Source organism: Podarcis cretensis (genome assembly GCF_951804945.1).
Source record: "Podarcis cretensis genome assembly, chromosome: 12".
Lineage (NCBI taxonomy): Eukaryota > Metazoa > Chordata > Lepidosauria > Squamata > Lacertidae > Podarcis > Podarcis cretensis.
The window spans coordinates 20,185,148-20,210,091 of record NC_137181.1 but is presented as its reverse complement, the minus strand read 5'-3'; the positions used below and the strand labels follow the sequence as shown (position 1 = coordinate 20,210,091).

The following is a 24,944-nucleotide window of genomic DNA, read 5'->3' as shown; positions in this document are numbered from 1 at the left end:
CTGGCTTCATTCCAAAAATAAAAACTCATTGCAGATTGATTCTGTGTAACCCTGCAGTTTGTGCATTTGAAAATAGATGTGGGAGGCACCGGCAATGGGCATGTATTGAAAAGTAAAAACCAGGGCACCCTGAAATTGTTGAGCTTTTTTAAACAAAAACACAAACACTTTCTTCTCCATTCACCTGGAAAGAGGTTTGATTCTTGAACCACTCTAGAAACTGTAGCTCTGTGAGGAGAATAAAGGTGTCCTAATAACTCTCAGCACCCTTGAGAAACTACAGCTCCCATGATCCTTTGAGGGAAGCCATGATATAATACTGCTTTAAATGTATAGTGCAGATGTGGCCTCTGTTGCAAGCAGCAACCTGCTGCATGGTGTTCTCTCCATAAACCATATTGTATTAAAGCTGTTGTTGTTTAATGCATCCTGTGTGTGGCCTTCTCTTGACACTTTTCAAATAATCATTAGTATATTATTATTACCGGTATTTTAAGGAAGAGTTTGAAGGTAGCAGAGCTTTTGTTAAGCTGAAGTCACCGCTAGAACGATCACTTCAGTCATTTCAAGACAATTCATCAACCTATTTCTTAACATCCATCCCTAGAAGACTGACTGAGGAAAGTTTTGTCCAACTTCTGGTTCCTCATGAGTGTTCCCAGGGTCTCGCCAAGCTCACATGACCAGCCTTCTTTGGCGTGCTCCCCAAGAGTCTTATTTTCCAGCTTTAAAAATGGTTACCTTCAAACTGGCTAGCACAACTGTCTTGAAATCTCCCAGCTGTGGCCTATTACTCACTACTGTCAACTGACTCACACTAGGTCTCACTCTCAAAATGAGAAGAAACCAGGGCAGTATGCCACAACCATTTACTGACTGTAATGCTTTGTTCCAAACATATAGTATATCTTCTGGAAAAAAGCCATGGGCCTCCAGAACTTCCCAGGTTACTAACATGAAATTTGCTGCCACAAGCTGTGAAAGCCACTGGCTGAGATGGATGTTAAACTGAATGACAGCCAGTCATGGAGACTTCGTCTCTCCATGCTAGTGAGCCACGATAGCTTAATGAAATCCCATGCTCAAGAGCAGTATATCTATAAATAATAATGATAATGATAATGATATATTATTTATACTCCACCCATCTGGCTGGGTTTCCCCAGCCACTCTGGGCGGCTTCCAACAAAATATTAAAAATACATTAAAACATCAGTCATTAAAAACTTCCCAAAACAGGGCTGCCTTCAAATGTCTTCTAAATGTGAGATAGTTGTTGATTTCTTTGACATCTGATGGGAGGCCATTCCACAAGGCGGGCGCCACTGCCAAGAAGGCCCCTCTGCCTGGTTCCCTGTAACCTCACTTCTCGCAGTGAGGGAACCGCCAGAAGGCCCTCAGAGCTGGACCTCAGTGTCCGGGTTGAACGATGGGGGTGGAGACGCTCCTTCAGGTATACTGGGCAGAGGCCATTTAGGGCTTTAAAGGTCAGCACCAACACTTTGAATTGTGCTCAGAAACGTACTGGGAGCCAATGTAGGTCTTTCAAGACCAGTGTTATGTGGTCTCGGCGGCCACTCCCAGTCACCAGTCTAGCTGCCACATTCTGGATTAGTTGTGGTTTCTGGGTCAACTTCAAAGGTAGCCCCATGTAGAGCTCATTGCAGTAGTCCAAGCAGGAGATAACCAAAGCATGCACCACTCTGGCAAGACAATCCACGGGCAGGCAGGGTCTCAGCCTGCATACCAGACGGAGCTGGTAGACAGCTGCCCTGGACACAGAATTGACCTGTGCCTCCATGGACAGGTGTGAGTCCAAAATGACTCCCAGGCTGCGCACCTGGTCCTTCAGGGGCACAGTTGCCCCATTCAAGACCAGGGAGTCCCCCACACCCTGTCCCCCAAAACCAGTACTTCTGTCTTGTCAGGATTCAACCTCAATAAATATTAGATGTGGGGTATAAATAATGGGAGAGTGCTGCTATCTTCACTCCTGGCTTACTGGTTTAGCAGAGGCTTTGGTTGACTACTGTTGGAAACAGCATCACTTATCAACTGGCTCTCCAAGGTTTCAGACAAGGAGTCTTTGACCAGCCCTGTGCAGGCTGATGGGTGATTGAAGTTTGTACCTTCTGTATGCAAAGCAAGCACTCCGCCATTGAGCTACAGTCCTTCCCCATATCTAATGATGCAGCACCAATCCATGGATATTAACTTTAACTCTGTTCGCTTCAAGTAAGTTGAGGCTCTTAAGGCAAGAAAATTGTAAAAGTTCTCTCTCTTTTATCTCAGTAATTGACTCTTTTCCTCCCTCATTCTCCTCTCCAGCTAGTTCATTTCCACATGACACATTAGATCTATTCCTCTTCTCCAGTTAAGTTAGTTGAACATATATTTGCAGTTTAGCATTTAGTAACCGTGCAGCCGTAATATAATTCCACTGCAATGTTCTCTGCCAGATGTGATTGTTCTCCACAGCTGGGAGGGATATTAAGGGACGATTGCGTAACTCCCATTCCCATTCTAGCACAGAGGGAAATTAAAATTTGCAATTCAAGAACTGTGTCCCCAAATCACTCCTAGCGCTTCCTCCTGGGCTGTTTCACCTGTCAGTTTATAGTTAAATAAAGTCCTGCTTCTCATTTTAATCTCTGGCCAGACACGGGTTCATCTCTCATTTTCGCTCACTCTTCAGGCATACAAGTTCTTTGGCTTTAATTGCCTGTCATTTTTGTTGACCAGAAAATGGAACATTGCAAAAATCCAGACTTCAATGCCATCAAGCCTATAAAAGACTCCTTCATTACTCCACCTGATTAGGAACATCCTCTTAACAGATCTACATTTTAATAAGCAGGGCTAAATCATTAGCTTTGAAGTGAAGTTTATTCAGATGTGATCCTTCTTTGAGGACTTACTAAATTGAAGAGGGGATGAGGTATATAATTTATGACAAAAGGGACCTGGAAGAACTAACTTGTAGATTAGAAATCCGACTGCAGTTGAATGTGCAACAGATGTCTGGCAAACATTTGTCTCTGTGCTGCCAAGTGAGGCAAGCACAGGTCTGCACTTGGGAAGGAACACAGAGAGGGAGATTAGAAGATTGCAATCCTAAACCACTTTGGGGCGTTGCATACATTACATGCTCCTACACAAAACAGGAAGCCATAGCCAATCATAGCTTTCTGGACCACACACCTTTTGTGACTGGAAACATGTGTTAGTTGAATGCACGTATTAAACATTTAATGGGAATGCATTCAAAATGCAATGTCTGAAGGAGCAATTGCCCAACCATCTTAGTGAATGGATGCATGGTCTAGTCCAGCAATGGCCACCACAGGAGCAACTGGGGGAAGAATTTATTATGTCCTTCATCCTAAAGTCTCAACAACTAGAACACAATGCAAGAAACAGTATAAAACAACTTGCAATCATGCCCTAAAAACATACATCTCAAGTGTCAAAAGCCATGACGAAGACCTAAGGGGCAAACAGAAAGGCCTGGGGGTCGCATGTGAGCCCTGGGCCAGAGGTTCCCCACCCCTGGTTTAGTGAGTGAGGGGCACCTAAGTTCATTTGTGTTCATCACTCAGGTCAATTTCATATTTCAAACCTCAGCCAAGACATCTCCAGGAAAGCATCTATTTTTCTTTAAGCAAAACTGACAACTTATTTATCCTCAGCAGACACTCTAATCACCTGTATTTATAATGAACATGGCAAGCAAAGAGCATAATAAGCATGGATGGCTAGGATGCATTTTAAAATTATTATGAATAATTTCTAAAGTACATTCCAAAGTGCTTTAAGATCCCTGCCTGGCCCCACCTGTAAGAGGAAGGTTAGGCTGAGCGATAGACCACCCAGCAGGCTTGGAGAGTAAAAAGGGATTTTAATCTGTGTCTCTCAATGTTCTAGCATGCTGTAAATCCTTTACTGTTCCTTTGGACTAAATCAAATTATTTTATCATCTTTTTTTTGGTCATCTTTGTGCTATATTTTTCTTTTGTTTTCTTTTTAAAACTTATATCCTGCCCCCTTTGTCAAAAGGCCCAAGGGCAGTTTACAGCAATGAAAAATAAATAAAAACAAAAACAAAACAAAATCAAGCAATTCAACACAGTAAATAAGCTTCATCTATTTGGGCACATATTACTATACAGGCCAGAGCTCAGCATTCAAAGCCCTGCTGAAAAAGACAAGTATTTAGCTAGTGCCCAAAAGTATGCACCTGGACCTCTGGTGGGGAGGGAGTGAATTCCATAATAGGGGTGCTATTGCTGAAAAGGCCTTTCAGTGGGTCACAGGCCCCTGTGTTTCACTCAGTGATGAAGCCTCGGAAGGTCTCACATCACAGGCAAAATGGTATGGGGAGAGACACTCCTTCAGGTAATGAGGCCTTAAGATGTTCAGGGCTTCATAAGTCAGAACCAAAACCATGACTCAGGCTCAGAGTTGATACAGATAATAATAATAATAATAATAATAATAATAATAATAATAATAATAATAATTTATTATTTGTACCCCGCCCATCTGGCTGGGTTTCCCCAGCCACTCTGGGCGGCTTCCATAGAAACCAAGAATACACTAAAATATCACACATTAAAAACTTCCCTGAACAGGACTGCCTTAAGATGTCTTCTGAATGTCAGGTAGTTGTTTATCGCTTTGACATCTGATGGGAGGGCGTCTTTGCATACTGGTGATATAGGGTCTCTCGCTGTCAGATCAAGCAAAAGCAACTCCATTTTCCACCAGCTGAAATCTCCAAACTGTCTTCAAGGGCGGCCCTACCTAGAGCCCAAGGTAAAGGTAAAGGTACCCCTGCCCGTATGGGCTAGTCTTGACAGACTCTAGGGTTGTGCGCTCATCTCACTCTAGAGGCCGGGAGCCAGCGCTGTCCGCAGTCACTTCCTAGAGCCCAAAGAAGTAGTCTAAACCAGAGTATGGATCACTGTGCCTAGCTATCCCTAGCCACAACGAGCAAGATCTGGAAATGGGCTTTCTGTGCTACTGGAGCAACTTGAGCCTCCAGTGATAAGGGAAAACCTAGGAGTCCCCCCAGATTAAAGATCTAGTTCTTCAGGGGGAGTGCAACTGCATTTAGGCTGCCTCCCTGATTCAGAGGCCCATTAATCCAAAGCACCTTTGCTTAGCAAGGATTCAACTTCAGCCTGAAACACTGCAGGAAGCTTTGCATCCTCCACATTTGTGCATTTTTCCACAAGAAAGCAGCCTGTTTCTCACGGGTGGTATAAATTATGCAAGGTTTTCTATATAGCATAAGTTCTAATTGACCTCCACTGACTAAATTGCTACAAATAATGTGCAACCCTGGATGGGGATTAATGAAGCAGCATGTGGACTCTGACCTGTTGGAACACACATTGTTGCATCTTCAGTGGGGGAAACAGCACTTTTAAATTAAAAGCATATTTTATGCACTCATGCCATAAATATTCTGTGGTCAGGTGAGGCAGAAGTACAGAACAGATACCTACCAAAGAAGGATAGGGGAAAGGGATCCAACTTGTGCAATTCAGACACAAGCCCCCCCCCTTCCTTTTTTGTTTTCAGAACAAAAGAACTAAAATTGGAGTAACAGACAATAAAATGCACAAAGGACGCCCAACCCACATGTCTGATGTTACCATCACATCCACATCTCTGAGAAGCACTAAAATAATGCTTAAATCCTTGTTTGGGGGTTCTCAAGTGAGGGTACCATGGTGCCCTCAGACATTCCACACTTGCTTGGTGTCTGCCAAGGCCATCTGCTCTCCCATTTTGTTGTTGTTGCCTGTTTTTTTCTCCTTTGGCCTGTGTTTTTAGGAGGGGTGTATGTAGGTGTTCTGCCTGTTGTCTGTGTTTGGATGGGAAACTTCTGAGCAATGGGTATTTTGTGGTGACAGTTTCTTAGATGTGCTCCTGGGCCCGAAAAGGTTGGGGACCTCTAGCCTAGTCCCTCAAGCAGAAAGATTATTGACCCAGTCCCGGTAGAGGCCAAAAGCCCACATATCCATCGGCTGAGGTAAATAAAGTTTCTATTGCTATTGCTAACTATGCCTACTTATATCACCAGGTGGGTTTCTATTGTTTTTATGCTGCCTTCTTATGCTGAATCCCCTCTCCTCTGCCTTGTCAGCCCCTTTAGAAAAACTGATTGTAAAAAAGAGTGATTAAATAAATAAATAATCAAATAAGGCCAGAACTATGAAAATGAAACAGCAAAATGGATTGTATGACTTCTGATTGTTGGTGGGGAACTCAGTTTTTGAATGTTCTCCATCATATATCTGAACAAAGTGCTACAGAGGTAGTAGAATTCCTCCATGCAGCACTTCAGCAGATGTGAAGGGTGGTGAGTCGTATTTATGAATGCTCCCATAGACGAAAAGGTTGACTATGCTAAATTTTGCTCCCCAATCTGCTGGTTGTATGGATGTTGTTGCTGTTGTTTGCATGGATGTGTTTTATATCACCTTCCCCAATGACATGCTCTACGGGAAGCTGGCCAATTGGCAGACAAACTCTATGTTACAAAGGTATCTGCAGGTGTGACATGAATGCTGGCAACATCAACTCTTCCACGTGGGATTCTCTTGCAGACAACCGTAGTGTCTGGAGACAGGCAGTCACGTCATGTATCCAAAGCATTGACCAGAGGAGGAATGACTCCTGGGAGGAGCATAGACAGAAGAAACACCATGGTGCATCTGCAGCAGCACAACTGGACACCTTCATCTGTCCCAGCTGCAAGAAAACATGTCTCTCCTGCATTGGTCTCTACAGCCACAGCAGGCACTGCAACCTTCCAACAGATTGACCTCACCCCAAAGGTGCGCTCCATTGTCTCCCGAGACAGATGGACACCAACTAACCATTCAGAATTTAATGTTGCTGAAGCTTAGCTTATGGGAGTCTGGGTCTGGCTCAGTGCCTATGTAGGAATGTTAAGGAAGGCAGGAGAGGATATATTAATTAGATATGATCCCTCCACACTCACACTAGTAAGCACACAGCAGAGCACATTCCTTGCAGCAAATACAGTAGTGAAGCTGTTGATGACTGGTTTCAGTCTGTTAATTAAGCAATCCAGGAAGCCCTTTGTGCAGACTGGATTCTTCCTGGTAATTTCCCCTTTATTTTCCTCTTTAAATAATAACACAGTTTACTCACATTCAGTAGCAACTGAAGGCAGGCTTTAGTTGTAGTTGGTAAAGGTAAAGGTAAAGGTAAAGGTAAAGGGACCCCTGACCATTAGGTCCAGTCACAGACAACTCTGGGGTTGTGGTGCTCATCTCACTTTATTGGCTGAGGGAGCCGGTGTACAGCTTCTGGGTCATGTGGCCAGCATGACTAAGCTGCTTCTGGTGAACCAGAGTAGCGCACAGAAACGCCATTTACCTTCCCACTGGAGCAGTACCTATTTATCTATTTTCACTTTGACGTGCTTTCAAACTGCTAGGTTGGCAGGAGCAGGTTGGCAGAACAACAGGAGCTAATCCCATCATGGGGATTTGAACCGCCAACCTTCTGACTGGCAAGCCCTAGGCTCTGTGGTTTAACCCACAGTGTCACCCACGTCCCTGTAGTTACAGGTACATTTGTAGATTAAAGTGCAGAGAAGAGAAGTCTGAGCTAAGCCTCAAAATTACAACATGGGCTTACATCCTTTGTTATTGATGAGCCATGTGCTGGTTAACAGCCAGAGAAGTCGAAAAAGAGAGATCTAAAAATAGGAAGACGGCTGTGTGCCCAGCCCTTTTACTTGGGTCAGCTAGGGTCACGCCCATCTACCTGGTCACACTCAGGGGGAGGTGGCTCTCAACAGGTATGGCAGGAAGTTCTCCCTGTTTGGAGCCACATTCCTCTTGCCACATTCTAGCAAGCAGGAAATGTTGGACGTGAATGCTCTAGCCATACATCCCACAACCTGGATAGGAACCAACTCAAATCCCATCACGAAAGAATGCCAAGATACAAATTTAAATGAATATGCAAGAATTATTTTACCCCACTGAGGGTATTGGTGGGCTTCAACTATGGCAGAAAGGGCAGTTCCACTTCCTTTGTTGCTTATTAGCATTCAACCTTTTTGATTAACATCCAAGTTACTTCTTAGCAATCAAAGGCAGTATTGCTTTATTGCTTTTATAATATATGAATTTTGTTTGCCCATCTGGTCTAGCATTGTCTCCTCTGACTGGAAGCAACTTTCCTGGATCTCAGGCAAGTTTCTTTCCATTCACTGGCTCTTTCACTGGGAAAGCTGGTAACTGAACCTGGAAGACCCTTCTTCATCCAAAGCATGCACTCTGCCACTAAGCCACTGGCCCTCCTTATTTACTAGATTGCTTTTTCTTACCCTAATATTGGACCACTGCTTAGTTCTGAGCTATGAGACTGTACTTCAACTTCCATTCAAACAAATGATTTAAGGTTCACACCACTGAACGGAGATTCCCCAGGGCCAATAATTTTGATGCTCAACTTGCTAAGTTGGTTCTCTTTAATGCGATGTTCTCCACGCATGGTAGAACATTAAGCAATGCCATGTCCTGGTCTTTCCAGGACCCAGCAATGTGCAAAGGAATGCAGTGCCTAGATGGCTAAAGAACGAAATAATGATGTTATTATAGATAGTATCTCTGACTCCTGTATTGCCTTCCCCCAACCCATCAACCAACACTGTTCCTGACAATATCTGTCTGTCTATCTATCTATCTATCTATCTATCTATCTCTATCTATCTATCTATCTATCTATCTATCTATCTATCTATCTATCATCTATCTATCTCTATCTTTAATGTCATATGTTTAATTTAAACATACAGGCAGGAAAATGCAGTCCTTCATTAGCCTGAGTATCTGCAGCTGGAAAACCGAAGGAGTACAGATGATCTTTCACTGCACTGATAACATAAAGCATGAATATTGGAGAAAAACACATTTCCAACTAGATATTGAAATGTCCCCAGTCAACAAGGATCACAACATGCTACATCAACAAAACACCTGGTCTGATCCCCCACCCACCCTTTCCCAGAGTTGTTGTGTTTTTTTTAAAGGAAACAGCATTATTTATACCATGCAAATCCAGGTCCTTGGATCGTCGCAATAAGAGAAATCCTGACCACATGATGGTTTTTTAGTGATATGAGAAAGGCCCGCTAGTCCAGTTTTCACCTTCAGTGTTAAGAACAGCAGAGTTCTTATCTGGAATGTGTCTCTTTATAATTATGTAATTACACACCTCATTTATCCAATTGTTAAGCCAGGAGTTTGATTAAATATTAACAACGGCCTGGTTCTTCTAGTGTCATTAGTTGGAAAGCAACCCTGTAATCTCAGGTAACACATGATAGCAATTATCGTTCACAGTCACACTTAGCAGAAACCCCAGCACAATCAGGACAGATAAGGCCGCTCAGTCGAAAACGCATTTACCTGGATTGCCTTTGTTATCTTAACAGCACCAAGGATAATGTAGGTTTCACGCCACTTACGTGCTGTATATGAAGTAAACTGCAATGTGGAATTATATCACAGTGTTAGTTAGCTGTTAAATGTTCAAATTGAAAAAAAATTATCAAATTCAAATTAAATTGAATTAATTTGAATTGATAAGCAGTTAAATGTTCACCTACTCAACCTATTTCTTCAACAAAGTACAGCAGGCTATATGAGGGTCAAACAAAATGCAATATCAATTTGCATGAAGGAAATTAATTGGTTGATATGTAAACTGTAATTACAGAGAAGCTGGAGAAGCCTTGGAAACTTAGAAGTGGGGGAATTTAACTCTTTTCCTGTCATGGCCGCAACAAAAATTGCCCCCCTAAAACTGCTATTTGCATTTTAAGCGAAGCTTGCTTTGATGCAGCTCCAGAGAGATGTGTTGCTGTTTTTGTTGGAACTGTGATAGGGAGAGAATGTTAAACCTGCATTTCTGTTTCTCATGGTCCTGAGGCCTCTCTAGGCTTCCCAACAGCTGCTATTCATATAGCATTAACAAAAACCTGCAAATTAATTGCATTTACGCAATTAAGGCCACATCTAGTTCGGTCCTGAGATCACAACCTTTGACAGCAAATGCATGACTGGTTTTTCCATGATGTGTCCACCCAGTATAACTGCCACTACAGAATTAAACTGGAAATGGAGAAGGGGGAAACACGGGTACCATGGACAGCTACCATAGGTGACACATGACTGCTTTAGACAATTAGGTTGACTGAACTCTGCAAAAAACAGACAGACAGACAGACAGACAGACAGACAGACAGATTTACCAGAGAACAGGAGATTGACCGAAAGGCCTCCAGGAGTCTCTCTAAGTTCAAATGGAAGGATATGAATGTTTGGTGCACAGGAAAGAGGGTGGCTTTGAGTTTTCAGAGGAAACTTCTACCTTTTTATTTGCAATTCTCCTTGGCAGGGCTAAGCTCCAGTAGACCTGATGCATCAGTCTCCACTGGTTCTAGAATTAAAGCCATTATGTCCCATCCTGTCTGGTCTAGCAGTAAAGATCCAGCACGTACAGCTGGTATCCTGAATAGCTCACCTCATAATTCTTCATGATGTGTTTATGCTGTGTCGCTGGGCTCATAAGCCTTCAACACTGCTTTATGCCTTAGCCACACACCTTGCAGAACTGTGCTGTCATGTCAAATATCTGGTCCCAGGTGTTATATTGCTTATGCATGTTAAAACTAGGGTTCTAAGCCAACTATTTTATGGTGAATTGTTTTTCATCATTATATAGATAGCAGCTGAAAAGCTTCTGGTTTTCTGTTACAGAATTCAGATTATTTTTATTTCCTTCCCACTTTTGTAAACTATTCATCACTTTTGGTAAAATGTTGTGGCAGACAGCTGCAAGATCTTAGCTGATTGAATTTATTGATTGCATCCTCCTGGATCTTGCAAATCTTATTTCGAATTTTTGCATTATTTTGCCAATTATGTTTTAGGAGCTATTTATCATAAAGGTAGGGTGAATAGCACATACATACATACATACATTTGGGGGGCATTTGTGTCCCACAAAAATGTATGCATGGTTCCACTCCACTGTGCACCTGTCAGAATCTCCCCATTTGCTCCAAGTGAGGGGGAAATTCTCCACAAAGTGAAACATGACCTTGTGTATGAGGAGCAGGACTCCATTTAAGTGAATGGGTAAGCCAGGCATCCCCAAACTCGGCCCTCCAGATGTTTTGGGACTACAATTCCCATCATCCCTGACCACTAGTCCTGTTAGCTAGGGATGATGGGAGTTGTAGTTCCAAAACATCTGGAGGGCCGAGTTTGGGGATGCTTGGGGTAAGCAAATAAGAATGCCTATTCAGTCAGTAACTTTAGGTGTGCTCACATTTCTGTCTCAGAATATAGTGAGGTTGTTGGGGTTTTCCTAGTGCATTTCACAATTGTTTCTCCCCAAACTGTTCACATCAACATATTCATTAGAGTCAGATTTGTTTCTCTTTGTGTCCACACCAGGGGGTGTTGAAAGAGTGGGGATATATAGTCTCTCGCCCTCTCATTCTCTCTACATATAGAGCCAGGGAAAATGTTTTGTAGTGGAGCTTAGATTTTGCAGATCAAACATATCCAGTTCTGAAAAAGGAATATTCCACAATGTGATCCCTTACAAAGAAAGAAGTTTGAAGATTTCAGTCATTAAAATAATCAAGGGTTCCAATACCATCTGCATGCTGGCTAAATGGCCTGTTCCCTGGATATGTAATATTGTAGGTCATTATCGATCTTTTAAAAGCGAGCAGTTGAACCCAACTCCATTAGATTTAAACAGACTGTGCCCTTTTTGTAAGCTTAAAACTTAAATATAAACTGGGCAACACATAATTTACATGCTGAATGCATTTGTTTATCCTTTTTGGAAAGATATATGGAAGTCCTTGGAGGCTTTTGAAGGTTTATTAAGACTTGAAGGTGATTATTTGGCCTATTGAAGATTCAGAAGAGGAAGTGCAGAGAGCTGAAAAGAACAGATACCGGAGTATTAAATCTAACCTTGATATTCTGAACAGCAGACACCTTTAAAAGATTTGTGTGTATGCGTGATACCCCATGTCAGCTGTAAACTAGAGATTCTGTTGCTTTGTAGACTTAACAGAAATGAAATTCTAGCATCTGCTTTGCAAAACAAAGCAATAATCTCCTTAAGTGAGACGGAAAAACAAATTCTATTTTCAGAATAAATTACAATTTCAAGTTCATGAAGTTTGATTCTCCACCACTCAGAATAAAACCTGCTTAAAGCTAAGACCCTAAAAGTATTTAGCTTAAAATAATTTCCAGCATAAGTGAGAGAACTTACTTCTAAATAAACATGGAAGTAAACAGAATATAAGCACATGAACAGAGGCAGTTGCCTTAATCCAAGTCAGATCATTGCCCATTCAGTTTAGTACTGTTGACGAAGGCAGGCAGTACCTTGAACTTAGCCCAGTAGGTATTTGACAAACAGCTAGACAACCCAGAGAAGGCTGTCTAATTTAGGATCTTACTGCATGGGCAGGCACATATATGAAGCAGTGATCCTTCAGGTATCCTGGTCACAAACAGAGGAAGCTCTGAAGGTCAAGGACATATCAGTTGTATCCTGCAGTGGTGGTGGTGAAATCCTGTCATGTTAATCTTGGGTGTTTCATTAGCTCCATGGGGGGGGGGGGGAGAGAATGAAACTTTTTCCAAATAATTTATGGTTTAACTTCTATAATCCCTTGTCTCCCCCACACAAAATGATCAATTAATATTTCACAGCCAGCTCAGAAGACCATCCTCACTGGAGAGGTTTACTAATTATACACAGGAGACTAAGGCTAGGTTTTTGTCATGTACCCATTCAACATTTCAGCTGTCAAATCCTGGAAGTCTAGTTAAAAGGAAGTGATGGAGCATTCTGTGGACAGGGGAAAAAATCTTTACTGAAAGCATGAGGAAAGTTTGTTATAAAGTGCTGCTTATGCATCCACCATTCTGTAAAGCAGTAGCAATATCTTTTGCCACCAGTACCAACACTGAAAGAAAAATAATTCAATGTCCCTTTATGTTTAGAATAAAGCTCTCAGGAACAGAAACATTTAATATTAATAACCTTTTATTATGAGACATTGGCTGGTGCCCGCTTTAGTGTAGCTTCTGTTTCCAAGAGGCGAACTGAGAGATGTGGAGAAAGTGAGATACGTGGCCACAGAATGGGTAGACGGACCATTCGAGTGGGTAGTGACTGAGGAACTGGCCAATCAACCTTTACAACCTTCTGAAATGGACTGTCCAAAAAAATTGATGCTAACAAGAGTTTTGTGAGTTAAAATGTGTGAGCAGGCGGAGTTTACTGTGTGATATTGGACTGGACCACCCTTAGTAAGACAAAACCATTCCCACTGGTGAATAGAGACAAGGAAATCTGTCCATTTTTGTTTCTCTCAAATTCTAATTTTATAATCTTAAATTCATTCTCCACTTGTGAATTATTATTATTTTCAAAATTCATCAGCATTTTAGGAAGAATTTCTCCTAATTTACACCTTTGTTATTTTGTCTAATATGCATATTTGTGGAATCCATTTTCCCTAATATAATCCATTTCTGTACATTATTCTCACCAATATATGCATTTTATGCACACTTCAATATATGCATTTTTGCATACATAACCTGATTAGAGAACTGCATTGTAAAATTAGAAAAATGCAAATTTCAAAGGATGGTTGCCCAACATTGGAAGGGACTCCCACGGAAAGTGGTGGACTGTTATTTCTTGGAGAGGTTGGGTGGCCATCCGCTTTAGTTGAAATTCCTGCATTGCAGGGGTTGGACTAGATGACCCTCAGAGTCCCAACTCCACATTTCTAGCATTCTATGAAACACTCGACATGAACAACGCTCGAAAAATGCAGGACATCTAAATGCTGCAGAAGGAACAAAGATGAGAGTAATTGGTTCTTCTGACTACATTACTTTGAGCTCAGGGTTGTTGTTTTTTAAGTCTGCAGGAAATGCTCTTAGCGCTTATGGAGCTTAATCAAATAAACTCCAAAAACATTTTATGATTATATATATATATATATATACACACACCATGCAGCCTGCTGTGAATATTTGTATAGTGCTAAAACATAAGAAATATTTTTCAGGACTAGTTATTTGTACAAAATGACTCAGAGATGTTGCCAACATTATTAGCAGGGCTAATGCATGCTTTAACATGCTGATTGACTGACTAGAGATCAAGTTGATTAAATTGATGGGAGTCCATTTTAATCAATGAGGGAACATTTTAATCAGAGATGCTGCAAATTAAAGATGCAGCTTTTTCATTTCTAAAAAGTACTCTTTGTATAGGGGTGCCCATTTCCCATGAGAATGTAAGAAGCTATCTTCTACCAAGTCAGACCATTGGTCCATCTAGCGCCATGTTGTCTACACTGGCTGGCAGCAGCTCTCCAGAGATTCAGTCAAGGGTCTGTCCCAGTGCTACCTGGAGATGCTGGGATTTAATTTAAGGCTTTCTGCATGAACAGCAGATGCACAACCAAGAATCCTCCCAAGTCTTGAAAATCAGTTCACAATGGGAAATCAACCCCAGGCCACTGCCTGATGCAATATCTATTCCCCCCACAAAAAACTGCATTTCTCTTTCAGTCTAGGTAACTCATTGCAAGGGCCACCAATCAATCCAGACCACCTGCCCCAGCCAACCATTGGCTCCCCCCCCCCCGCCTGCCTGTCTTCCACTATTTTTAAAGAAAAGACTGACTGATTGATTGACTTGATTGCATGTAGGTGGCACTGTGAGTTAAACTGCAGAGCCTAGGACTTGCCGATCAGAAGGTTGGCGGTTCGAATCCCTGCAACCGGGTGAGCTCCCGTTGCTCGGTCCCTGCTCCTGCCAACCTAGCAGTTCGAAAGCACGTCAAAGTGCAAGTAGATAAATAGGTACCGCTCCGGCGGGAAGGTAAACGGCGTTTCCGTGCGCTGCTCTGGTTCGCCAGAAGCGGCTTAGTCATGCTGGCCACATGACCCGGAAGCTGTACGCCGGCTCCCTGGGCCAATAAAGTGAGATGAGCACCGCAAACCCAGAGTCGGTCATGACTGGACCTAATGGTCAGGGGTCCCTTTACCTTTACCTTTATATACCCTTTTCTTTAAGTAGCTCTAAGTGGTTCTTCCCCCTCCTCCTTTAACCTGCACAACCCTATGAGGTGGGTTAGGCTGAGAGGCACTCTAACCACTATACCATACAACAGTCAAGAATGAAAACTCTGTGTGTGCATGGGCATAATTACACTGATGTCATTCACATTCATTCCAGAGGGCAAGTGATAGGTAGGAGCTAAGCACAAAGGAAACCAGCCTGTGTGCATGTCCTCCAATAAAACAAGTTCTGCTTAGACAATTCAATTTTCATACACTAAGCACAACCCACCGAGCACAATGAAAATCCCTTTCATTTCACTGGGGCATCCAGGGCACATATCTGTGCCTAATATGCTCTAAAAGGAAAACACAGAGGAGAAAAATGTGCATCATATTGCATGTCTATTCATACAATGGAAACCTAGATGTAATTACAGCGTCAATGGCAAGCCACATAAGGGTACCAGTGATGCAAACAATTTGATGCACTTAAGAACCAGTTTTCATAAGAAGCCAGACAAGGAATTTACACTATCCTGCCTTTGTAGAATGAAAACAGGAAGCAAAGTCCATGGCTGAAATGAAGTGGTAAAATAGAGACATATTCTAAAGGCATTCTCTACTCTTCAGTTAGAGCTAACAAAGGTTTGCATGAAAGAGTTTCAACAAATGGTTTCCATTTCTCTGTATCAGTTCCATTCATAGATCACAGAATCATAGAATTGTGGAGTTGGAAGGGATCCCAGGGTCATCTAGCCCAACCCCCTACAATGCAAGAATCTCAACACATGGTTCCCCATCCAACTGAAACCATACCGGACCCTGCTTAGCTTTGCAAATGTGCCAGCAATTTTTATGCAGCACCACTAGGAGGGGGCAAGTTATCTGTAAGACACCAGGCGAAGCTTTCTGGTAAACTGAACCAACACTGCAGCTTTACACACACACCCCAGTCAAGTCCTTTATGTTGGCCAGGTATTCCTGTGAAATAACAAACTTGTGGTGTTCCTTGGTGCTGTCGGCTGCCGGGTCCCCCCGCACCGCACAGCTGTCCTGTCCCCTGCTGTTTTGTTCTGCGTTACTCCCAGAACTTGATCAACATCTCTCCTCACTAGATGTACTTTGCCAGCTTTTGTCTTCCTCACTAGCTCACTGTTCCTTCTCTTCCCCCTTTCTCCCCACTTTCCAGCCTAACTGCCCTGTCAGTTTCCCAATCATCTGATCGCCTTGGCAACAGTTGTCAAGACTGCCAAAAACTGTCTCACCCCTAACTAGTTTCAATTTTACTTATTTCCCCCCACCCCATGTTCCCCAGGCAAGTAGCCTTATGAAAAATATTAAAACCAAAACAGAAACATTTAAAAACCATCTCATGACAAAACCACATCAATCTGCTGCAAGCACTGAATTGTGAGACAGCCAGATTTGCAAATGGCATCTAGTTATTCTGGATTGTATCATCAGGCTGAGAAAGGATCTCTCCAAACTAGGTTATGAGGCTCTGGACAACCACAGTTATAATTAACTTACGAACTGTAATGCCACAGAATGTTACAATGGCCATTAGATATATGGAAGGCAAATTCAGGGAAGGTCAGTTGATCAATAACTATTAATCACAACAGTTAAAAATGGAATCTACGGATTCAGTGGTATTATAAATTTGATTACTAGATCTTGGGTTGAATCAATGGGGATGGTTTCCCAGAGGGGTCTGGCTGGCTGCTGTTAGAGGCAAAAATGGCAGCATCAATTGATCTAAATCAGAAAGCTTAAATATTCCATGGGGCTAAAGCAAGCCCCTTACGTCACCACAACAATTCTTAGGATCCTGCCTGTACCATATGCAGTGGTTTTCAATTACTGCAATTAATCTATTTGGGAATAGGAAAAAAGATTCAACCATTCATCAAGGCTAGGTGCTGGACCAGGTAAAATATAAAATGATCATGAAATGGAAGGAGTATTATTCATATCACACAACTTGGGTTCAACACCCTCAGAAGAGAGGCAAGAGAAATCATTTGCATTATCATGATAGGCATATAAGCAAAAAAAAAATAAAATTCTCCAAAGTTACCTTGAAATTCTTTTTTTCCATTCTTGCCTCATTATACATGCCGGCATAGGGAAAACAGACTACAGTTTATCTGCCTCAGAGTTTTGCAGATGTGCCATTTATCTTGTTTAATATGCCTAACAGCAACAGACTTCTGGAGTCTGTCTGTATTCAAAAGTATCTTCTCTCAAGCACTGATTAGCTTGGCAGAACATATAGCAGGTGACCAGATGACTTAAGGGCATGAAGGCAGATTTACTGGCAACCATGTCCGCTTTGCACTTACGACAAGTAATATTCTGGCAGTTAGCAAAAAATAGTTGGATGGGATTCAGGCACCAACTGTTGCCTGATTGGCTAAGAAGCACAAAAAGGATTTATTTGAATAGCACATTATGGCAAGCCCAATTTACTTCAGTCTGGAAAAAAAGGGAAAAAAGAAACACCCCTGAATTGGGAAAGAACTAGCCTGCCATGGAAGCTGCAGACACAGCACTTGACTTGAGGTCAAAAATATTCACCCAAGATTATGTATTCTACTTCTGCACCACAATGATTTGTTACTTATGCCAATATTGGAGAGTTCTTGCTTTCTTTGAACAGTATTATGACAAGGCATTGTCTGATGCAATGCAACAAGTGCAGCAAAGGCCTTCCACTGCAATATTTTCAAGAAGCCAGTTTTGTGCTCCTATCTCTTGATCACGCCAAACTTCAAAAGTGTGGCTTAGAAAAGTCATGTCGCATGAATTCCTGGGTAGATTGGCACCTCGTGGGACACATTCCCATGACTCGCGTGGAAGCGGTCTGTACCCAAGATCCACAGTGCAGAGTGATTTTGGCTAGGTGTGGATGGTGAGCCTCAAATGCAAGACTGGCAGAGAGGTTGGAGTAAGACTCTTGACCGACACAGTAAGAAATCACACAAGGCAAGAAGTCTTGCATTGTGCCAGGAGCAGCTTCAGTACAAGGCTGCTGGGCAGGATGAAGAGGATAAAGCATATCCCCCACCTACAATAAAATATCTAGAGAAATGGCCACTTTTCTCTAACAGAACAGCATGGCTGTAATAACCTTTCCCCTTGCACACCTCTCCATGATGCTTCTAAATTTGCACCAGTGTCCTGGTGTGCTATTTAGATATGCAGGCAAATCTCTGCAGTTGACCTTAAGATCATAAGCAGGCGGCCTGCTGGATCAGACCAAAGGCCCATCTAGCCCAGCATCCTGTCCCCTGCAGTGGAAAACCAGGAAGACCGCAAGCAAGACATGAGTGCAACAAATCTCCTGCTGTCCCATCCCCTCAGAGACTGGTATTCAGAGGCAAGCTGCCTATGGTCCAGGAGGTGGCATACCCAGCTTGACTAGTACCAACTGATAGCCTTTACCCTCCATGAATTTGTCCAATCTGATTTTAAAGCCATCTAGTGGCAGCCATTCCTGGTGAAAGCAAATTATGGAATTTGCTTATGTGAGTTTATGTGAGGTATTTGCTTTGTTATGTTTGCCCTAAATCTCCCACTGTTCAGATTCATTGGGTGACTCTACATATTAGAATTATGAGAGGGAGAAATAGTTCTCTCTACCCACTTTTATTTACCTCCGTCATCTCCCCTGGTCTTATTTTTCTACACTAAAAAAAGCCCTCAAAACTGCAACCTTTCCTCCTAGTGGGAGTTGCTCCTAATCATTTTGGTTGCCTTTTTCCTGCATTTTCCCCAGCTCTGCTGTTTTTTGTTTGGGTTTGGTTTTGGAGACACAGCAACCAGAATCATACATAGCATGGTCACACCATGAATTTGTAGAAAGCCATCAAACTCTCCTTAAATTTTAATGCTTAAGGTATAAGGTTTCCCATGCATGTGTGGGTATCTAGCTTCCTGGAGAAGGGCCATAGCTCAGTGGTCGAGCATCTGCTTGCGTGGAGACAGTCCCAAATTAAATTTTTGGCATCTCTAGTTAAGGCTGGGCTTGTCTCCTATATGGAAGTATAGAGAGCTGTTGCCAGCCAGTGTGGACAACAGTGAGCTAGATGGATCGATGGTCTGCCTCAATATAAAGCAGTTTTCCAATGCTCCTAATTGTGACCTCTCTCTCTCTCTCTCTCTCTCTCTCTACACACACACACACACACACACACACACACACCCCTATTGCCAGCAGGGGAGGAAATCATAACAGAATAAATCAGCTGTAAAATGGTATTAAAATGAGAAGAGACAGCCTTTGCTACTCTTCTCAAGTGATCACATTCCATTTGCTTCAAAAGGATGGAATTTTAGCCTCGTGCCATTTTTCAGAGCAAGCATTTTCACACTCCAGGAATGGTAAAGGGAAGTCAGCATGCAAGCTTTGTACATTTAATCACATCACGTGAGACGTGATCAGCACGAGTCTGTGCTATAGAAGAGTTTTAGAATAAGAACAGCCCTGCTGATCAGGCCAATGGCTCATCTAGTCCAGCATCCTTTTCTCACGGTGGCCAAGCAGATGCCTATGGGAAGCCTGAGAGCAGATGATATGCAGTTCTCTAACCGTAGACTGTTTTCCTTCCAAAGTAACTACAGATGTAGGTGGAATTTTGAAGGAAGTACAATAAATGATATTACTAACCTTTCATAAGCTGGGTTTGCATCTGAGGCATTGGACTAAGTTAGGGGCAATATAGGCCATTCTCCCAAATTCCTGCTCATCCCCATCGTGACACTATCTGCCAAAAAGCCAAGTGAATGGAAGATAAAATCTGTATCTAATGAGATGTGACAGGCAGCTTTGGTGGAGCTAACCAGCAGAGGCCTGGATTTCAAGACGTAAATTAAGTGGAGCGCTCGTTGCCAGCGAGGCTGTTAAATTTGCCATAAGAAAGTACAGCTCTTCAGCAAGAGGAGGAGGAGGCTCTGCAAGCCAGAGAGGGTGGTGGAACTCTTCCAGAGTCAGATTATTTACGGCGGGAAGAGAAAGAACCGTTTTCCGTGCGGGAAAACTGATGTAAACAGCAAAGCTGTAAAAGAATTAATGGAGAGACAGAGTTGGAGAGAAAGAAAAGGCAAATACTGGCGATCGTTGCAACATTTAAAAACTGCTGCAGTTAGAGAAAAGCAGGATCCAAATTTTTTAATAATAACAATATGGCAAATCCTTATCCTGTGCCCATGGAGAGATCTCCATAGACTCCTACTCCTCACTGGGCATGCTGCCACTGTGCCAGGACAATGGTGCGTGCCCATTCGGATCAGCTTAAGGTGTTTTGCCTATAGATATTCAGCTGCCCTCCCTTATCCAGGCACAGCCTACTCCCTGGAGACAAGTGCAACTCAGTTCCAGGGTGTCATTCAAACCCAATGCCATTTTGTTTCGTTTAATGAAAGGAAGTTATATAGAGCTAGGAAAAACCTGGAAGTGCTGGTGGCAGATGGAGGAGGGTCCCTCAGAGGGCCTCCTCCTATATAGTCTCACCACTTCCATCACCACTGAGACTCTGCTCATTTTCTCACCCTTTCTCTCCCTTTGGCTTCAAACACAGCTCTCTGGAGGGAGATGGGAAGTTGCTATGCCTTCTCCTGGCTCCTACCACTGCTTGTTTGCTCAGAAAGGCCAGGTGAACAGTGTCAAGAAGGGGGAAAGGGGCTGGAGGCCTCCAGGAACCCAGAGCCTGGTTGGGATCTTGGCAAGGGCCCAGCCATGCTGACCCCTGGCACCCGCCCAGAAATCTGCATGTACAGAGCCTGTATACTTCTTAACACTGCTATTTTTCCAGAAAAAGAGGTGCCAGAACTCACCCTCTTAGAATGACAATGGCGCCAACATGAGAGGTACCAAATCCACCTGTGAGGTGCCAGAACTGAGTTCCAGTGAGTTCTGGCTGAAAAAAAAGCCCTGCTTCTTGATAATGCTGGACACCAAACTGGAGAAAAACAGGAGAATAGTCTAGGGATGTGAATAGATGCTAGGAGATGATATATTTATTAGATATTATCCTTCCTTCCTCATGTTTGTAAGTTCAGCAGAGTGCATCCCCTTGCAGCTTAAAAGGAAGTTTAGATAGGCTAGTTTTAGCCTTTTCATTTAAGTAATCCAGGATGCTTTAAGGCAGACTGGATTCTCCTGGTATTTCCCTCTTTTCTCCCCCTTAAAACAACAATCACACAGACTTGTAAAAGGTAAAAATAACATTTACTCAGTCGGAATACTTGTTGAAGAGTAACAAATACAGCAGCTTTGTTCAGTCGGGTTTAAAATGCTAATTCAGTTACAAATTTATGCTTTAGTCTAGTTTGGAATGGTGTCTGAGCATTGCAGCTGAGACATAGCAAATGTTCTCACATTGCTGCCATGACAAGAGAGATGATATGCCCAGGCAGGTAGGGGTGTGTGGGTAGGGGTGTGTGTGTCTATGCCCTCCCTCTGTCAGGGCATAGGGGGAGTGTCTCTCTCAGAGTCCTCTCTAGCAAACTTACAGGAAAACTCCTGTGAGCTTCAGCACTTTTCATGTGCCTATCTGGCAAAACATGAATTCTTGGTTTGACTGCCCTTTAAATATCCCACAAGGAGGACTGTTGCTGATTCCCAGAGACAAGGGACACACCATTCTTTCTTATCTTAAATCCTTAGGGGTCATGTTGTAAAATATACTTCTAAATCTGTGTGCCCCAAATCTATCCTAACTCCAACCCTTCAGAGCAGGAAAAGGGGGAAGTTCAGTTGAACAAGTTTAAATTCTTGGGCTGATGGAGTAAGTTAGCTGGATACTACTTTAAGTGTCCTTGTTGTATCTAATTGTTGTGGTATAACCAGGTCATTGGTCCCATTTCAATCCAGTACTGGACACCAATATTCAGAATTATCCTGCTTGTGTAAAAAGAAAGGATATGCAATGCAAATTAAATTTAAATGCAATGTATATATGGACATAATGGTGTGCATAAATGAACACTTCTGACCACCTACCTTCCAAAAAGTGATGAAAAAGATACAGCATGCTATCTTTACCATTAAATTATATACAGATTGATACAATTTAAAACGACCATTTAAAGCAGCCTCGGTAAAAAGGGCAGATCAGATGGTTAGCACTGCAATAGAGACACAGCAGCGCTGATTTTGCTCAAGCTGATAGTTAGGTAAAATATATATCCAAAATTAGTTTTTGGAAAAAAATAAATCAAGCCCAAGGCCAATAGAAACACTTCCATAAAATATTAACTTTCCAGGGGGAAATGAAAAAATAAATCTGCTGTGTTGGCAATCAATATATTGCAGCGCTGTGCCAGAAAAGCAGTAAATTAGAAGAAATCAAAAGAAAAATTAAACTAAGTACTTGTTTGGCCTGACTTTCACAAGAAGAAATGAAACCCAAGAAAAACAGAATGTTAGCGATCTCTTTCCAGTTTTAACAACCCTGAACAAACTTAATCATCGAGGCAGTGAGACTCATTTTTCAGCAGAGATACGATTTATGCTTTGATTTTGTCCTTTCTTTGATATATTACTGCAATGTAATAATAAATATGGAAGATAAAGAAAACAGATACATTAGAGGCCATCTTGCTCTCTTTTCTAAAGCAAGTGGGATGAGGAGAAGCATGATGGAGTAGCTCTGCAACAATGAAAGATATGGACAGACTCAACACTAAAACGTATCTGGCTAAAATATTAAACCAGGCTAATTCTAACCAATTCACTCACTAGGCTGAACAGTGATTCACAGTGCAATCTTAGGTGTGTCTATTCAGAAGCCAAGTCACATTGTGTTCAATAGGTATGGGATTGCATCCTCAATTGAGGATCTATAATATAAACTCTCAACATTAATACTACATATTATTATGATTTCCCATAAAGCAGCATTAACATACATCATGAAATGGAAGCTGAAGAAGATGGTCTCTGCTCTAGAAAACTTACTATCTAAATATGGAGAGCAGGAGGACAAAAGAAAATTAGGAAGGAATTGGGAAAGGCTAACAAAAGAACTGAGAGGCTGGAGGCACAGCAGTAGAGTCAATTTTATGTTGAACATTAATGTTTTAGAAACTGGAGTAGATAATTGATCAATCCCAGCTGAGCTTGACGAATGTTAGTGCTGAACTATATTGATGTTCCCCAAATCCCATGACACCCAGTAGCCAATGTGATTCTGCATGTAATGTTCACAACTAGATAACTGATCTATCGCTGATGAAATAAATTAAAAAATTGTCCAGTAGCACCTTAGAGACCAACTAAGTTTGTTCTGGGTATAAGCTTTTGTGTGCATGCACACTTCTTCAGATACTTCTTCAGAGACCATGCATACGGAAGCTTATACCCAGAACAAACTTAGTTGGTCTCTAAGGTGCTACTGGACAATTTTTTGATTTTTAAATTTATTTTGACTGTGTCAGACCAACACGGCTACCTACCTGAATCTATCACTGATGTTAAATATCTCCTATTTGAGAATCAAAACTCATACAGTGAAGATTCGTACCAAGGGGATGGAACAATATTCACTCACTTCACGTTAGAAGCTTCACTTGTTTATCTGTGTAACACTTCATACACCTGCCCAAATATATCTATGTCAGCATTTCTAAATTATGGGAGGGTTTACAACCTCCTCCACAACTACGGATGACCATTTGCATGGTCCTGTCAATGGCACTGTTTAAAACCAAAATCGTAGTTGCAAGTGGTATACAACAAGCACAGTTTACTCTCAGAACATTGTGTGTTCCCTCTGGCAGTGAATTTTAAAAATTGTGTTTTGGGGATGTATGCATCTTCTCCTGTTAGGAAACATGCTGCACAACAGCTATAGGTCTGGGCTTATGCTGTGTGGCATTTCCACCCCAAGTAATACATTTTCCTTCAATCCTCTCTAAAACTTTTCAAAATAGGATTCCTACTTTACATCTTTAAAGCCATTTCCACCTTGCAATTTCTCTCATTTTCTTTCCTTTGAGCACTCGACATAAGTCATTTTCACAAGTGACACGTCTGGAGATTTATGAGAGAGATAAATAATAATTTATCAAAATGCTGTTTGAAACAATGCTTATCCAAGCTGAGATCTCTTCAAATTTAGAGCATTTTCTTTTCTGAATCACATACATCCAGGATGCTAGAACTTGGTTAACATTCATGACAAATTACGGTACATCATTTAGACTGCAATCCTCTACATTCTTACCTGGGACTAAGTCCCATTGAACTTTTAGTTGTACCTTCAGTTTAATAAATTCTACCCTATTTTCCCCAAACCCAAAAGTAGCTGACAATCATCAGTAAATAGAATATACTACCATCATAACCCTACTTTTCCTCATAATGCGTGTAGGCTAAGATAAAATTGGAATATACCAGCTCAAGAAAGCAGAACAAAATAATAAAAGCTTCCCAAAAAGAGACTTTCTTGGAGTGTCTGGATCCTCATGTTTAGGCAGAGCTCTTTAGGCGAGTATCCAACAGAGGTGGAGCCACCACTGAGAAGATCCTGTTGCACCTGTCCCCACCAGCAATTTAAATTTCTTTAGCAGAAGGAATTATAATGTTCCTCTTGCTCTTTAAAAAATGGATGGACTGCATTCTGATGATACAGAGAACACTTAAGTATTTTCTACCCCCCCCTTTCATGAAGTGAACTGTAAAACAATATGGGTTCAAATTGCGCTGCTCTGTACAGGGAGGTGTTTCTTGCTGTTTTCACAATAGGTTGTCCTTTG

The 24,944-nt window shown here is 42.0% G+C and overlaps 1 protein-coding gene across 1 annotated transcript in view; it reads right to left on the bottom strand.

Moving 5' to 3' along the window:
• The window catches only part of LOC307199291 (uncharacterized protein), a 216,809-nt gene that overhangs the window by 55,263 nt on the left and 136,602 nt on the right, over positions 1-24,944 (bottom strand). The window contains exon 3 of the mRNA XM_079947103.1: positions 9,462-9,539. The gene's annotated coding sequence lies outside the window, so the exon portion shown is untranslated. The remainder of the gene's footprint in view (positions 1-9,461; positions 9,540-24,944) is intronic.